The sequence below is a fragment of the Gymnoscopelus microlampas genome (genome assembly GCF_963454915.1).
Source record: "Gymnoscopelus microlampas genome assembly, chromosome: 24".
NCBI classification, from domain to species: domain Eukaryota; kingdom Metazoa; phylum Chordata; class Actinopteri; order Myctophiformes; family Myctophidae; genus Gymnoscopelus; species Gymnoscopelus microlampas.
In genome coordinates, this window is record NC_139961.1 from 26,017,008 (window position 1) to 26,035,820 (window position 18,813).

The 18,813-nt window shown below is 41.8% G+C and overlaps 1 protein-coding gene across 1 annotated transcript in view; it reads left to right on the forward strand.

Moving 5' to 3' along the window:
• The first annotated feature begins 14,290 nt into the window (after nt 1-14,290).
• Nucleotides 14,291-18,813, forward strand: part of slitrk6 (SLIT and NTRK-like family, member 6) — a 44,685-nt gene continuing 40,162 nt past the window's right edge. The window contains exon 1 of the mRNA XM_084050624.1: nt 14,291-15,032. The gene's annotated coding sequence lies outside the window, so the exon portion shown is untranslated. The remainder of the gene's footprint in view (nt 15,033-18,813) is intronic.

An 18,813-nucleotide genomic window follows, 5' to 3' on the forward strand; every position in this document is an offset into this window, starting at 1 on the left:
AGGGGTCTTCAACAGGGGGTCCAGGACCCCTAGGGGGTCCTCAGAGTTATTACAGGGGGGGCCGCCAAATCTTCTGTGTGATATAATTCTTGTTTTTATTTTACATTAACCACTTGAACCCTAGTTCCTTCTTTTCTGAGGAGAACTTGAGCCAAAAATAGCAGATCTACAAGCACTGCGAGGCGTTGTGAGCTTGTATATCGGCTATGTTTGGCAAAGAGGTATAGGTCTAGAGGGGGAAAAAACACAATTCTATACAATATAGAGGAGGTCCCTGCTTCATCTCTCTCTCAGCTAGGGGGGTCCTTGGCCCGAAAAACGTTGAAGACCCCTGGTTTAAAAACTTGATCCCTATTTTACATGTTGGCTATTTTCCCCCAAAAAAATCCTGACACGTTTTGACAAACCATCTCTTACGGGGGTCCCTGCTGGCACAAACTCTTTACGAGTGCAGGTCTGCGGTCAAATGCATACCAATGTTGGGGGTCCTTGACATGAAAAGGGTTTGAGAACCACTGGGCTACTTCAACGAGACAAACACCATGCCTCACCACTCCGTTGATGAAGTAATAACAAGGGGTTGTTTGAGCCAGGGGACCATGGAGGCATTCCAGCAGGACACGACAGCACTGGAAGAAATTAATTAGGTTAGCGCTGACCTGACTGAGAGCCTTTTTAACGCATTAAGACCTGAAGCCAATTCTACAAATGTTTTCTAAATCCCAGCAGTATTCTGAAAAACGTATGTTTTTATATCAGTGGTTCTCAAACTTTTTCATGTCAAGGACCCCCAAGATGATATGTATTTGGCCGCGGACCCCCATCTCAACATATGTTGTTCCAGGGACCCCCCAGAAGCAAAGATTTGAGTGAAAAAGGTTTGCTTTCGAAATAATCGAAATATATTAATTTGCACACATTTTCTCGATTTTTCAAAAATAGCAGATCTACAAGCTCGTAGCGCGGCACTCGGTGCCGCGCTATGAGCTTGTAGATCTGCTATTTTTGAATAGCCAAAGTGTAAAATAATACTTTTTAGCTCAAATCAAAAAATGACACAGAGGCGTTCCAGGTCTTAATGGGTTTAATTTGAAATAGAATTATTATGCGAGTGTGTGCAGCACCTCCTGCCTCTAATACCAATTACCCCCCCCAAAAAAAGAATATATTATCAGCAAATGAAATGTGCTTTAATTACCTAATATCTTGCTGTGAAACTGACAAATTTGTGTTTTTATTCATAATTGCTCGTGTACTACCACAATCAACTCGGCTTTCTTCCACAATGTTGACGCTTATTTAACTTATTATGTACACTTGTGTGTTCTGTCACAACCTCTCCTTGAACAAAGAAGTTTTAAATAATGCTTTGCATAATCACACAGTCACAATTATGCAAACATATTATCGTCAGAGCAGACCGCAGCTAGAAGAGGGTCTGTCTTTCTATCTCTGTCTGTCTGTCTGTCTGTCTGTCTGTCTGTCTGGGTAAGTGTGCCTGTCTGCCGGCACGTTTCTCATGCACACTGCCAGTAGCTCATGGAAGTACATTTTCCCACATACCGTATAATTTGTTTTTCATTTCATGAGTTCATAACCTCAGATCAACCTTTCCACCGACCCGCCGCGATAAGGGCGAGACTGCATGCTATCAATACGCCATCATCCGCATGACATCAGAGATCCACATTGAAGCCAGTGGCGCGCTATTAGATCCCCGTCTTGTTTATTATTCATTTTGCTCTGCAGAAAAAGGTCACGTCCTCGTCTGCACTCTGGGGCGGCGAAATGACTCTGTTATAGGACTGAGAACAAGCACTGTCTTCTTTTTAAGACCTTTAGGAATCATTTGTCAGCCTGCTCTCCCTGTGTGTATGGTAGAGAACAGCCGTACCCACGGTGGCACTACTCTCCCTGTTCCTCAGTGTCACTATCAGTCATCTTCATGGAGGTACTGCATCACCAAAGGCAGCTGTGTAGGAGAAAGGAGCCGTACCGAGCTGATGAGATTCGAAGGACAAGACTGTGTTTTTCTTCCTCTCCTTGGGGAATCTCTTTTCAAACACACTGGAAGATCCCATAACAGCTGCGCCTCTGTGTGTGTGTGTGTGTGTGTGTGTGTGCGTGTGTGTGTGTGTGTGTGTGTGTGTGTGCGTGTGTGTGGGGGTGGGTGTGTGTGGGTGGGTGTGCAGGTGGGCGTGCGTGCACACGTCAGTGTGCATTTGTTTGTGTCGGTACAGGCCCCAAAGTGAAGGCTTACCCGCAGCAGCATCGTTTATATACTTCAGTCAAGGAGGTGTCAGATTCTCAGCACCACCAGGGATATACTTGAAATTGTTCTTCCCAGAGCCTTAACCCTTTAAGACCGGGAACGCATTTGTGTGTCATTTTAAGATTTCTTTGGCTATATAAAAGTAGCAGATATACAAGCTCATAGCACGGCACCGAGTGCCACGCTATGAGCTTGTAGATCTGCTTTTTTTTATTTTTATCGTGAAAATGTGTGCAAATCTCTAGTTTGAATATATATATACTTTTTTAAAGCGAAAGTTTTTAACTCAAATCTTTTTACAAATTCACAAAAAAAAAAAAACTAAAAATTGTACAAATGTCTTGTAAATCCTAAAGTTTTTTTTCATATGTTTTTTACTTATGTTGCTCATTATTATTATCAATGGTTTTCAAACCTTTTGTGTCAAGGACCCACAAAATAATATGTATTTGTCCGCGGACCCCCCTCCCATCTAAAAATATTTTGTTCCAGGGACACGATTTTTCTAAAAATAGCAGATCTACAAGCTCATAGTGCGGCACTCGGTGCCGCGCTATGAGCTTGTATATCTGCTATTTTTGAATAGCCAAAGAAACCTTAAAATAACACACGTTTCCTTCCCGGCCTTAAAGGGTTAAATTGAGTAAATGTAATCTCGCTCTGGGAACCAGGGGGCTCGTTCCAAAGTAATACTACTCTCTCTGATCCAATCGACACCCGTCGGAAAAGTCTGTAAACCCATTTGAGACCCAATAAGTAGTTCATGATCCATGAAGATTAGTATATACTGTATATGTTTTTGATAGTGACAGTGAACAGAGAGACAGGTAAAACGATGAAATGCAGCAGAGATTCGAGTCAGATTCGAACGTGCAGGGGCCAGCTACAGAAAGGATTATTATGCATACAGTATGTGATATCGTTCACATATTCGTTACTTTTCAGGAAATGGACAAAAATAAATAACCTCCACTAACTAATATAGTTATTATTTAGTCACAAGCTCTTGTTATAACACTTATTTTTCAATTGTTCAATGTTTATAAAACGCACAGTCACACTGAACCGCTTTCACTTTGAAAATGTTTTAAAAATAGCAAAAAATAGCTCACAACGCGTAACGATGCGACATGTTCTGAGTTTGTTGATCGGCTAATTCTGCTACTTCTACGCAAGACTGTTGTACGATGAAATAGGACCTTAATATATGAAAAAAAATACTTAAAATATGGAGTAACAAGGTTTCTGCCCTACAGCAATGATATGCAACTCTCACCCGGCGGTGAGTCACCGGAGCGCCCCGCAGTCTACGCTGAATCTCAGCAGCCTCTTTGAGTGCTGCTCTCCCTCCACCTCATTAATCCTATTGATCTCTTACAGTAGCCTGACACCTGTAGCATGGCTGACCTTTTCCCAATTATTCAACTACGGTACTTTACGGTCGTACCTATTGGATTAAGAATGTAAACAAGGGGAACGAGAGAGAGAGAGAGAGAGATAAAGACAGAGAGACCTTACGAGTGGAGTGAGTGAAGTTAGGACAGGAAGCGTCTACCATTTATGTTTGAACATCTCGAATGACATTTAACCTACTAAAACCGTGTCATTTTAGATTTTAACCATTATTTTATACTTTGTTGGCTATTCAAAAATAGCAGATATACGAGCTCATAGCGCGTCACTTCGTGCCGCGCTATGAGCTTGTAGATCTGCTATTTTTTGAAAAATCAGGAACATGTGTGCAAATGTTTGAATATATATATTTTAAAGCTTCTGGGGGTCCCTGGAACAACAATATTTTGAGATGGGGGTCCACGGCCAAATACATATAATTTTGGGGGTCCTTGACATGAAAAAAGTTTGAGAATCACTAACAGAGTTTTTCAGAAAACTGTTGGAATGGGCCTCAGGCCTTAATGGGTTAAAGCAAAGTGTGTAAATATGTCAATGAGATGTAAAGCCGACAGCAAATATACAGGTGAATTGACACGTGGCACCTGGCTGACATTTGCAGACACGCATTCCTAACGCTTTGTGACGACATGGGCCATGTTGACGACTGAATCACAGGGTCTGCTCAAACGCTGCATGTTGCGTGAGACTCGAAGCATGTTCACTTCCCTCGTAAACAACAGTCAGGTCCGGGCTTGTCGGATTATGTCAGCGGAGAGTCGACCCGTCACTGAGAGAGTTGTGCAACATACTGTTGAATGGCAGCCACCACTGTCTGTCACAAACAGTTTCGGTGTAAGAAACACTTTCCTGGAAATTAAGCTCAAGCATCTGTGGTATTGAGGTTTTTAAAACATTTTAGCGTGTTAACACATTAAGACCTGAGGCCCGATTCTACGAATGTCTTCTAAATCCCAACGGTATTCTGGAGAAAAAAAAACGTATGTTTCTATATCAGTGGTGCTCAAACTTTTTCATGTCAAAAAAAAAAAAAATTATATGTATTTGGCCGCCGACCCCCAGCTCAAAATATTTTGTTCCAGGGACCCCCCAGAAGCAAATATTTGAGTTAAAAATGTTTGCTTTAAAAAATATATATATTAAAATATTTGCACACATGTTCACGATTTTTTTTAAATAGCAGATATACAAGCTCATAGCGCGGCATTCAGTGCCGCGCTATGAGCTTGTATACCTGCTATTTTTGAATAGCCAAATTGAAAAATGATGTTAATCTGAAACTAAATGTTCAGGGGGTAGGGGGGTGGCCTATATTTTATGTGCAGTTTAAAATAGTCTGGGGTTTCTCAATCTGCCGCTTGTTTTCACTGTTAACCCTCATTGTTTTTGTAGCTAACTGCTTTCTCTGTAGTTGGCAATGATTTATGCTTTGTAATTATGTACTTTGCCAAATGTATGATGGCTGTGACTGTGTTTAACCACAAAAACAAAAATAATCAGACACATGTAATAAGCTAACGCTGCGGGCCAATACACCTTTGCTGTTTTGAGAGGGACATAAATAAATAAATGAACAATTTAAGTGCCAAAAATGTGCACGAAAGGCAACAGTTCAATGAGCACAGACTCGATTCCCAGTTGCAACTCTTAACCTTTGGCTCACTGTGGGTTGTGGCGGCACATGGATGGCTTAACGCGACACCTCAAAAATGAGCTGGCAGAAACAACAATAATTTTGGTCAGCCCCCACGGCTGCAGCTTAATTTTCAGCCTGCAGGGAAGACATAATGTAGCCCACGGGTGGTCCCCGAGAACTTTTGACATGTTTTACGGCAGCAATTTCAGAAGGGATAGACATATGGTAATGTTTTTTGCCTTGCCGAATTCCGATCTATTTTGACGCTGACGAAAAGGGAAATGTAATTCCTAGTCAGTCACAACCCCTCTACTCAGGGTAAAAAAACCTCACATGCACAGACAGGACCAGCGGGTTGTGGTGCACGATTTAATGAAATCAGACGAGTCCTGGGCTGCATGATGATTCGACGGTAAAGCAGACAGAATAGCATGCGCGCGTACGTTGCCTGCTTACAGGACATGGGAGTCGCACGTCCTTGACTGTATGAAGCCTATTCAACTCACCAAGCGCGCTGCGCGCATTACTCATTCGAGCCGAACCCTATTGATCTATTATTGAGCTCGAGATCTTATTAGCGGCAGTCCAATCCCATTTGTCACACACGGTGCCCTTCCCCGCAGCGTTTGTATGTCTCCCTTTACCTGTACGGGCGTGAGTCATACAGTACGTATGAGCCGTACTGATAAGGTTGCCCTTGTCATTTTCCGTAAGGTGAACGCAACACACTAGTCTACGCATGGACTCCCGGGAGGCGTTCATTTGACACCGCCGCCTCTCATCAGCGGTGGGAGACCCCACCGCGTCCCCTCTCTCTCCAGCCCTCTGAACGTACATCACAAAAGATGACTACATGAGCAATATCCTGTTTTATTGTGCACCTGGGACACGTTTTAATTAAAGCCGCCCGTTCTCTTTTGTGTTTTTCCGACAATGAGGCCGTCGCTATTGTTAATCGCACTGAGAGAGGCCCTGCATGCCTTTGTCTTCTGTTTGCTTTGCCTTTGTTTGCCCCCCCCCCCCCCCCCCCGCCCCCCCACTCCCACCCCCCTTCCCATTATCGTATTCCTGGAGGTATAACACGGGAAGTGATGAGTCGTTTTTCTGACTTACCGGGGACGAGTAGTGACTCATTAGTCAGGTGAAACTGTTTGAAAGTGGGGCACCGTCTTCGGCTTTCAAAGGAATGGCCTCGGGGCTCGAGCCTGCTTACATGGCTATCTCGCGTCCATCTCGCTCTCTTGATCTTTGTTTCACTTTCACACACCGGTGTCTCACTGTACCCACCCCCCCTGATCGCTCTCTGTCAGCAATGTCGTTATCTCTCTCACCATGTTGTTTCTCACTTACTTACCTCCCGTCCTGCAAATATTTATTTATTTTTATTTATTTTTTAGCATTTGACATGTGTAACTCAAATCATTGCTTCTGCTGGTCCCTGGAACTAAATATTTACAAATGTTCGCTTTAAAAAATATATGCCGCAAATTTTCACGATTTTTCAAAAATAGCAGATCTACAAGCTCATACCGCGGCACTCGGTGCCGCGCTATGAGCTTGTAGATCTGCTATTTTTTGAATAGCCACAGAAATCTAAAAATGACACACAGATGCGTTCCCGGTCTTAATGGGTTAAAGTCTGAGTTGCCAACCCCCTCCTCCGACGAATTATTAGTATTATTAACTAATGTATTAATTAAAGCCTCACTATATAACTTTTATTGAATGAATACAATTACATTTTGTCCAATCTGCATGGTAGAGTATGTTGATACAATATAACGTATACAATTGGGGTGGATGTATTTTGTCTCCCAGCACTTCCATTGAGACAATTAGATCGTGTCAAAGGTCATGTCTCACCTAGACACATGGGACCTGACACGACTTTTGACCTGATGGTCAAGATTCAATTCATCCCCCGAGCAAGCAGGCCAGGCTCTATATTAGCTCAATGGTAACTTAAGCAGAACACCATGCAGGTTCAAATCCGGGGTAGAAGAGGAAAGTTACATGTATTTATTTATTTATTCTAATCTGTTTCACACATGCTATAGTATACAGTAACATCATTCGTTTTAATGGATCTGGAAGGGTGCTTTTGGTTACATTAGTGCACTCTTACAAATGGATAAATGAGCACCAAAGGCTTTACTGTGTATAAACACGTCTTTATGAAGCTTATTCAGTGTAAATAGGTGCAGTGTTTTAACATAATCCGTGCTCGGAGGGTGAAGTCAAGTTCGTTAAATTGAATCACGGTTCGGGTTCACTTTAATTATCATCGAGAGGGAAATTCAATTGGCAGCAGCAAAATAAACATAACAACAACACGTTAAAAAACCCAAAGACATTCAAAGACGTGCAATATTTTCCTACAAACTAAAGTGATGGTACTTACTTACTTACTGCCCTTTATGCCGGCTGGCATGTAGGGCAGCAACAAAGGATCTCCACTCCTGTCTGTTCTGGGCCAGCGTCTTTATAGAACCCCAGGTGTGATGCAGGGTCTTCAGCTCTCCCTCCACTGTCCTGCGCCAGGTGTTCTTGGGTCGTGTGGGGAAGGCTTTAGCTGTAAATAGCAGATCGACAAGCTCACAACGCGTCGCGATGCGACGCGTTGTGAGCTTGTCGATCGGCTATTTTCAGCTTAAAGGGATAGTTCACCAACAAAATGACTTTTTATCTATCGATTAGTCACCCCATGGAGACTTGAATTAATGGATATTTTCTTGTTTTTGTCGCATTCCTAAGCCAATAATTTGATGACCGGCAACGGTTCCGGTAGGAGACACAAAGTCTCCTTTGTGTCTCCTACCAGAACAAATAGAAAAAAAACATCCATGAATTCAAGTCTGAGGTGACTAATCTATAGATATTGTTTTTTGAGTGAACTATCCCTTTAAGCTTTCCCCACAATAACAGAAAAAATACACTATATAGTATAGAACCCTGAGGGACTCAAGGTTCAAGGGTTGAAGTGGTTAACCACTTGAACCCTAGCATTCCTATTCTGAGCATGACAACAATAATAGGTGAACGTTCAGCGAAAACAACCGATCTAATGGTTCACAATGAGTGCACAATGCATTGTAAGCTTGTACAGTAGATCGGCTATTTCTGGGCAAATAGATTATATTCTATTTTGGTGAGAAAAAGGATGGGCATAGCATCCACGGTGACCCCCCCTCCGCTATACTGTACCACAAGTCCCCACCTAATTCCGTTCTCACAATGGCATACTGTACCTAGACTTTGTTACTGTCCCATTTGTATAGGAAAATGCAAGTTAAAGTCAACCCAAAGCTCATTATGTAGGCTATATTTGCCTTTCCCTGTCTAAAGACAGAACTGCCAGAACAGCGTTTCACTGTCAATCCAAGAAATCCAACATATAATGCTTAGAAATGTCTCAAACTATAACCGATCCTGAAGGGACTTTACTCTTAGCATTTTTGGGAGATTTTCCACTCATAACACTGACATAATTCTCAACTTTGGCTGTTTATTAAAAAAAAAAAACTACTACTTTAAATAGTTTGTTGACAAATGCAAATAATTCCTTTTCAGGGCACCCTATACCGTTCTGAAATGATATACTGATTCTGAAATGACATGTTTTTATTGCACCATGTCTTAGAAATTGCAAGTAAAACTCTCTCCAAAGGTCATCGTGCGTGTTTTCCATACTGTATCTGAAAAGTACTGCTGCATCACTCTTACACCATCATAGTTATATATATATTCTTAAAGTGAAATATCTTGAGATGGGGGTCGACGGCCAAATCCTTACTATCCTTACTATAATTCTACAAACCTCCATCCTCCTGTCTAAACGCATATTCCTTTTTTCTGACCGCCTTCTTCTTCTCAGTGCGTTCAGTGTGCAGACACTCCGAACAATATTTTGCACCTATTCCCAAATTGAAGCTGTGTAATAGCGTTTTCCCGAAGCTCTGTTCTAACTCTACGGCCGGAGTTTTGGTCTGTTGTCACGGTTACGGTTCCCCCAGGCTATGGGATGTATGTACTCTGTTAGCTCTTGGTGCTGCTAACAACGTTAGCGCTGTGTTGTTTACTCATTGACATTGATACAACGGAGCACAGCGCAACGGAGCAGAGCGCCGGGTTCACGACGACATGCAGCAGAGCGCTGGGTCCGCGGACCCCCAAGTGGTCCGCGGAGCATTCGCTGGGGGTCCACGACTCCGGGTCCGTGAACGTTAAAAGTCTGCAAATACTTTGACTGCGCACATCCCCACCCCGGGTAATGCAGCTGGGGGTGGACCTGCCTCAAAAATAAAAAATAATGGTGCTAATATACTACTTTGTTTAGGGATGTTCAGCAATACAAATGCTGTGCATGTACACAGTGCATAACCCAAAGTCTGCAAGTACTTTGAGTGTGCAAATCTACGGGTATGGACTTGTACATATAATTCTGGGGGTCCTTGACATGAAAAAGTTTGAGAACCACTGATATAGAAACATAGGTTTTTCAGAAAACTATGTACCTGATTTAGAAGACATTTTTAGAATCTGAATGAACTGGAACAGTAGTGCCACCTTCTGAAAACTTGTTGACTTTATTTTGACCCTTTTCATCCCGTGGGGGAACTTTTCAGCATCACCCAGCTGAGTGGTGCCGACAGAGGAGCGCGGAGCAGTTAGGGGTCAAGTGTCTTGCTCAGGGACACTTCGACGCTGGAATTGAACCTGGGACCTTCTGCTTCTCTAACTATTCAGCTAAACTGGGACTACACAAAGCCTATTCCAGACGTTATCTTTTTTTGAAATATGTCGTTTGGGGCCAAGGTCGTGGACGGATGAATGGCCCGACTGATGACAGAGGCCTGCCACTAGCAGGGCTAATAAGAATAGTGTCTGAGTGAGTGGACGGCACCATGATGACTGATGGATGACTGTGTTCACTAACTTCAGCTTCACACGCAGCCATGTATGAACAAGTAAAGCTGACACAAAGGGTACATGAGGTTTTTTTGCAGCAGATTACTCACATGCACCCTACAGCGTCCCTATTCTGTGGTGTACCTTCGGCGAGGTGAAGAGATTTGGTACAAACGGGGGGGAAAAGTAGGAGGCCCTACTAAAAAGTACTTTTTTACTTAAGTAAAAGTCTCAATACTGCAATGTAGAAATACTCCATTACGAGTAAAAGTCCGGAATTCAAAATTGACTTGAGTAAAAGTACAAAGGTATTGGTGTCAAAATGTACTTAAAGTACCAAAAGTAGAAAGTACTCATTATGCAGAATGTCCCATTTCACAAGTTTTCAAACATGTGAGATGTATTAAAAGCTTTTGAAAATAGCAGATCTACAAGCTCACAATGTATTGTGAGCTTGCAGATCGGCTATTTTCAAATGGCCGAAATGTGTATACTGTAGGGCTGAAGTGGTTAATGTATGTTTTGTAATGATAATCAAAATCTACAAAATAAGTTTTCAATTAGTAAAAGTACAATATTTGCCTCTGAGATGTAGTAGAGTAGAAGTAAAAGTACTGAAAATTGGAAATACTCCAGTAAAGTACAGTACTTGAGTAAATCCACTTACTTACTTTACACCACGGAGGGGGGCCTACTGGTACTATAGGCCCTCGGGGGACCCCGGGTCAACAAAGTATAAGGGTTTAAGGTTAAACCATGATCAGCAGTGCCCGTCTATCTGAAATGTTGCAGTGTGTTAGAAAGCCAACAGCACACAAGGTGTGCTCTCATAATGCATCTTTTTTTTTTTTTACTGCAGGGATATTATTATTGATAGGCGCGTCATTTTTACTGCTTCATTATTTATCTATATGATACGAGGTGAATATTATTCATCTCTAGCCCATTAAGACCTGAGGCCGATTCTTACTAATGTCTTCTAAATCCTAATAGTTTTCTGAAAAAAACGTATGTTACTATATCAGTGGTTCTCAAACTTTTTCATCTCAAGGACCCCCAAAATGATATGTATTTGGCCGCGGACCCCCATCTCATAATGTTTAGTTCCAGGGACCCCCCCCCCCCCCAGAAGCAAAGATTAGAGTTACAAATGTTCACTTTAAAAATATATATATTCAGAGATTTGCACACATTTTCACGATTTCTCAAAAATAGCAGATCTACAAGCTCGTAGCGCGGCACTCGGTGCCGCGCTACGAGCTTGTATATCTGCTATTTTTGAATAGCCCAAAGTGTAAAATAATGCTTTTTTTTTTTAGCTCAAATCAAAAAGTGACACAGATGCGTTCCAGGCCTTAATGGGCTAGCTTGCAGCACGTCCCTTCCATTCAGAGAGAGCACAACAAAACAGTCGAGTCGAAATGTAATTTCATGCCGCTGATCTGCGTTTACAAGTCGAGCATCTGACTGACTTTGGGGAAATAATTTGATTGCAAACAAGTGGTGGTGTCCTGCATGCACATCACAGACACCAGAGATAAACAATCTCTCCCCGAATCATAACTCAGTAAACCATTGCAGCAAGAGAAGGGGTCTCGAGGACTTCATTATTGACTGTTATACTGTACTCGGCAGCCACACAAAGGCGGCCTCCTACAGTACATTAGAGCACTCTTTTTTCTTAACAACGTTCAACCTGGCATCCCTATTTTTGGCATATCATTAAAGATGAAAACGTTCAAAATGTTAAAAAAAGCGAATTTTGCCGATCTACAAGCTGACAAAGGAGTTGCAAATGCACCGCGTGAGCTAGTAGTTCAGCTGTTTGTGTGCAGCACCATGACAAAGTATAACATGGGGCTTCAGTGGTTAAGTTATTCACACAAAGAGCAAAATCATTTGCAAAACAAAACACATCCATCTTATTTTTTCCCTTCTTCTATTCATTGTGTCCGCTCAAAGCTATAGTTACAGTGTAGCCTTCCCAGAGAAGTGGTAACTAGACACTGTCTTTTAAATAAGGTGATAGGCTGAAACACTAATTGCATAATGCTTAATTGAATGTTAGCTCGGGGTTGTTATTATAACAGAAAGGTGCCATTGACGGGAAATAGGTGTCTGAGCTAAATAAACACTGGACATCTTCATTTCCAGTTGAAAGCCTCCGAGAGCTGCTAAACTGTCACTTTCATTGACGTCAGTGTGTCCTTCGTTCCAGGCATCCATTGATTATAGTTTTAGTTATATCAACAGCTATGATTTGTACGCCTCTTAGTCTCTCAAGACATGAATAAACTACTGTCCGACTGTGAGACAAACCCACTTAACCTGCAGAAGCCTGCATGCGCCTTGCATGGGAGAGAGACGTTCCGAGTCCATCTGATAGTGATCAACCACACAGCTGAGAGAGAACGAGAGCCACAGCCAGAGTTCAAAGCCAGCTGAATCACTGGTTATCCCAAGATCATGTTCTTGGTTATTTCAAACATGTTTACTCCTTTGGCAGCTCAACAATGGACACGATGATGAAAGCACATCTGTCGAGTCAGCATAAAAAGAAAGCTGCTCCAACCTATCACATTATTTCAATTGATCTGTCAGTGACTGTTTCTATAATCCATTGGCATTCATTTTAATGGCCAGTATGAGTGTAGAAAAATGAATGACGTGTGCTTTGTGGCATTTTCCAGTGGTGTAAAGTAACTAAGTACACTTCTATACATCAAGTATTGTACTTAAGTACAATTTTGAGGTATTTTTTACTTTAGTGGAGTATTTCCAATTTTCAATAGTTTTACTTCTACTCCACTACATCTCTGAGGAATATATTGTATTTTTACTCAACTACAATTATTTGAAAGCTTTGGTTACTAGTTACTTTTTAGATACATTACCACATACATTACCCACTTTAGCCCAATATATATATTTTGGCCAAATAGCAGATCTACAAGCTCACAACACACCGCATCACGACGGTTGTGAGCTTGTATATTGGCTATTTTCAAAATATTTGTATACATTTTGAAAACTTGAAATGGGACATTCTACTGTACATAATGAGTACTTTTACTTTTGGTACTTTTAGTATATGTTGATACCATTACACTTGTACTGCCAATACACTCAAGTAAATGTTTAATTCTGGACTTTTTTCTAACAGAGCATTTCTACATTGCAGCATTGATATTTTTACTTAAATAAAACAATTTGAGTACTTTTTTCCCACCACTGCTATGTTGTTCCTATACCTGCATTCACTCCCATCAGAGCACACTTGCATGTTCATCCTGACTGGCCTTGGCGCAGTAGCCAGCCCTATTTAAAGCCCCATCAATGCATGTATTTGTTCGCCTTCTCGAGCTTCCAAAGGGGGAGGAGGAGCTCTATACTATACTAACTGCATGCTGAGGTTCTCTCCCTGAGTCCCACCTCTAGATCAGTGGTGGAGAAAAGTACTCAAATTCTTTACTTAAGTAAAAGTACCAATACTGCAATATAGAATCACTCTGTTACAAGTATACAAGTCCAGAATTCAAAATGTACTTGAGTAAAAGTACAAAGGTATTGGCATCAAAATGTACTTAAAGTACCAAAAGTACTAAATGTTTGAAAATAGCAGATCTACAAGCTCACAACGCGTCGCGATGTGACGCGTTGTGAGCTTGTAGATCTGCTATTTTAGCCTAGGTTTAAAATAGGTTTAAAGTGGTTAGTGTATATGTTTCATTATATCATAATGTATATCTAAAAAGTAACTAGTAACTAAAGTGTTCAAATAATTGTAGCGGAGTAAAAGTACAATATTTGCCTCTGAGATGTAGTGGAGCAGAAGTAAAAGTATTGGAAATTGTAAATACTCAGGTAAAGTACAAATACCTCAAAATTGTACTTAAGTACAGTACTTAAGTAAATGTACTTCGTTACTTTCCACCACTGTGCTAACTGCACGCTGATGCTCTCCCCCCGAGTCCCACCTCTAGATGCATGCAAATGACAGCCAGAGGAACTCCAAACACAGCACGGATTGCTGTGGATCAGTGAAAGGGAAGGGGAGCGCACGTCGGGCACACATGCAGCATATAGTCTCTACAGCACAGAGAGATGCGCTCCTGAATCATTCTGATCTGATCTGCTGGAACTGGCAGGACTGCGTAGAGATGACAGAGGAATAGGTTGATATTCACGTGTCATAAATGGGATTTTTGTTCGTTTCTCGTGGCGTGACCCTGTACATTATTTAAGTGCACATAATCCGTGTATCTTTATTGCGTTCAGGACTGTATCCGATCTGAAATCCAAACATTGAAAATCGTTTTTTTTTTTGTTTTTTTTGCCTTAAATATCAGCCTTTCATCTACATGAAAAGAAAACGAAACTTGATTTGTTTTTGTAATTATCGATCTTTCATTGTGGAGGAAAAGATCGGAGAAGGAGCGATCCCAGTCTGGACCCAGAATGAACAGCTAGATCACTGTGATCAGCGCTACTTTATTTTTCTCTCCAATGGAATAACCTCGAACATTGTACAGAATTAAAACGAGCAAAAATAAAATAATCTGCCGGATCGGAGTGAACCAGAAGAAAGGGAGTATATAAGAGACTGTGGGGTGTAATTGAAGTTTCCTGTGATCATCATCGTCATTCCGTCGTTTAAGGAGCACACACACCGTCAGACCCTCTTGTAGAGAAAGTGTTGGAGAGGTTCAATGCGTCGCAGCCCCGCGCCTCCCGATGGAGCCAACCACACTGTAACGCTATGGAGTAGTCGAGCCTCTTTTTTCCTTTTAATCGATTAAGCCGGTAAGTCAATTAAGACGATTGCATTTATTGTCCCATCATGTGTGTGAGTTTTGTATCGTAGATTGTTCCCTTTTTTGTATATGAATATTGGCCAAAAGATGTCATAATTTTTCAAAAATAGCAGATCTACAAGCTCATAGCACAGCACTCGGTGCCGCGCTATGAGCTTGTATATCTGCTATTTTTGAATAGCCCAAAGTGCAGGAGGTATAGATAGACCTACTCTGAACTTTTCTGTGCTTTTTTTTGCAAACTGCTAAATAAAGTATTCAATCAATCAATCAATCAATCAATCAATCAATAAATCAAGTAGTCAGACCAGTGGTTCCCAATCTTTATAGCTCGAGACCCCAGATAGAAATTCGATCGGTCTACCCACGACACAAGCTATAGTGAAAATAGCAGATCTATAAGCTCACAAGGCGTCATGAAGCGAAACATTGTGAGCTTGTAGATCGGCTTTTTTTTCCAGTAACTCTTAAACATTTGTTTTCATATTTTTGGGAATTTCTTAGATTGGTATTCTTATATTCTTTGTATTCTTTATTCCAAGCATATGTGTGTTTTGTATCTAGATCGTTTCCCTTTCATATGAATATAGTCTTGGATCAAGACTCATAGATGTATTTTTATCAAGTCTGACTTTTACTTTCAGATCATAGATATGCATATGTCAAAATCGATCAAATACATGGTAGTCTTTGATCCAAGACTAATATGAATACATGGATTATAGGTAGACTATGTGGAATAGCTTTAAGGGTATATACCCAGGTGTCCATAAAATTAACACGTTCCAACCAGTAGGTTGATCTCTAATATTGCTCTCAGTTTTAGAATGTCATCATAAGTCTGTATTAGTGCGCCATGTCAGCATGGAGAATTTATGATGATGCATTAACACATTTTCTGATGTGATTTGCTACTCACCCCTGCTGTCACCATAAACCATATTATATCTATCTAGCCTGCAGCAAGAGTTACTGTTTCACTCGCTCCTTTTTTCTTTTAAATCAAGAAACGAAAAGTAATTTCAAAGTAGCCTACCTGCACATGTGAGATAGATCCGACAGATAGATAGATAGATACTGTAGATAGATAGATAGATAGATAGATAGATAGATAGATAGATAGATAGATAGATGGGGGTACTACAGTGGATACAGGATAGGTGGGCACTAGGGACATCTGGGCACCTCGATGTAAAATTGGCTATTTTGTCCAAAATGTAAAAAAAAAAAAAAAATGTAGTAATGTAAAGTATAGCCTACATGATTAAGGTCTAATATTTCTACAACTGTTACAAATAGCTACAAAACCTGTATATCCAGTCATTTTGGGAAGGATACAATTAAGTCTGATAATGATGTACCGTGCATGTTCACATCACGTATGCTTTACTTAAGACCATGCTTCTAATATTTTATTTATTTTTTGTAACATGTTGGCCTGTTAGCCTTTCAAAGTACCAGAGAGAGAGAGAGATATAGATAGATAGATAGATAGATAGATAGATAGATAGTGCTACAAAAATAGTCTGAGAGAAAAAAGAAAGAAACAAATGTACTTTTGACATATTATGGCATGGCTATTGGACACCTTTGTTTCTATCGTCGAGAGAGAGAGAGAGAGAGAGAGAGAGAGAGAGAGAGAGAGAGAGAGAGAGAGAGAGAGAGAGAGAGAGAGAGAGAGAGAGAGAGAGAGAGAGAGAGAGAGAGAGAGAGAGAGAGAGAGAGAGAGAGAGAGAGAGAGAGACTCTTCGGGGCTACTGTAACTCACCGTGCAGGAGACTACTGTCCTATGGCGCTGCATAGCGCTGATCTGCATAGTGCAGATTTACTGGCTCTGCCGCCTTTCATCTTTAAGCTTATTAACGGTGGGCCATGATGATGTAGGACATCTGCACACTTGAACAGCATATTGGCCGCTCCTCCGTCTTGTTCTCTCAAAAACATCTGCGGGTGATTTGCTCCTCTTATCTTTTTGGTCAATTAATTGCATTTTCTTGTGTCGTGCTGTAGATGCAAACTGATATGGGCTAAAACCTTGTTTTGGCATCCTTTTTTTCTTTTGGTTCTACTTTATCTTTCTCTGCCATTTCGGCACTCCAGGAGGTTGTGCAGGATGTGCACGTTCGGTAAGCACAAGTGCACCTTGCTCAAGAAAAAGAGTGTCTCCATTACCTTCTTATTGTGCTTTCTTTAATCAGATTTGGGTGCCAATTTTGTGGCTGACTGCTCCTTTGTTTTAATAGCTTGTGCCTTTTGTATTCGCCACTTCATGCGTATACTAAGGTGCACTTAAGAACTGTTCGCCCTAAATTAACGCATTTTAATGAGGAAATATTTGAACCGCAAAGCCTCAAAATTGTTGGACACTAGCCAACTCCAAACCGAGAGAATTGTCAATCAAGGTGTGTGATGTGTTGTGACGTGTCTTCACTTTTAGCCCAGAAATCAAGAGACTCTTCTCTGCCTCTATCTGCCAGCTCAAATTAATGGGCCAACTCCAAAGATCACTCAACCGCAGAACAATTGTGAAAGGATGGACTAATATGAACTCCCAGAGGCAGGCTGGTGTGTTTGCTTGTGGTCATCAGGAAGCAATAATAGTTGGATTACCATGAAATTTAATTAAATGCTCAAACTGGCAATGAGGGAAAACATTTACTACCATACACATCCAATTACATCCCATTTACGTCCCGTATTTGGGTTTTGTCTCCTCGACATTGCAGGTGGGCATGTAGTGCTGTGATTTTGTCAAATATCCCATGCAAATTGGGTTTATCGTAGCCGAGCTGCACGGTGACAGTGGGCCATTAGTGGGCGAGAATAAACCATATAAGGAGAGAGAGGGAGAAAAAAAACAGATAGTGCAACTCTGTTCATCCGCAGTATACTCTGAGACAGGAAAACCCTTCAGATAAATACCGCGAGGCTATTTCTCAAAAGACGGAACAGAAAATAGGCTCCCCGCACACCCACGGAATATTGGATCAGCCGAGAAAAGGACGAAACGAGGGGCAAGGGAGTTGAACTCTCTCTCTCGCCTCCTTCAGTGGGCGGATGTCACAATTATCATTCTCTGGGATTGCAGTGGAGAGCTGGGGGCCGCTAGTAGACTCGTTGCGGATGCAGTATAGTATGTGGGTGCATGGTGGTGTCAAACCCTGCGGGGCAAGCCACGTCACTTCTAATACAGCGGAAAAAAGGACAAGTGCCACCATGATTGGGGAGGGAAAACAAACACACACACACACACAGACAACACACACCGGTCATGCTCATGCACGCGCACGTCCGTTCATACGCAGGCACGGGCAGAAACACACTCCACACGCTCGCGCAGAGGTAATGGAGTACAAGGGGCTCTAATCTTCCCTCCCGTGTCAAGCTGAAATGAAACTGCCCTGGCTGGACGCAACAAGTCTCTCTCTTTCTCAGCCCCCACAAACAGCCTCCGAGCCAGAACCAGAACACCTAGCACTTAAAAGAGAAGACGAGGTCGGTGGGGAGGGGGGCGTGGGGAGAGGAATGAACTACTTCTCTTCTACTGCTCGACGCGACTGTATATTTATTGTCAGTGCTAGTTTAAATGGGAGCGAGTAAGTACTTGGGTAAGGGCTGGCATCATGGTTGAAAGCCCTTCTCTATAGCATGCAACGTCAGACAAGGCATCGTTGAAGAATAGCTGTATGTGGCCTGCTGGGGCTAAGCCACTCACTCGTTGCTGCTGTGTGTTGCTGTTGCCACGGGGTCTTTTATCACCAACACTGACA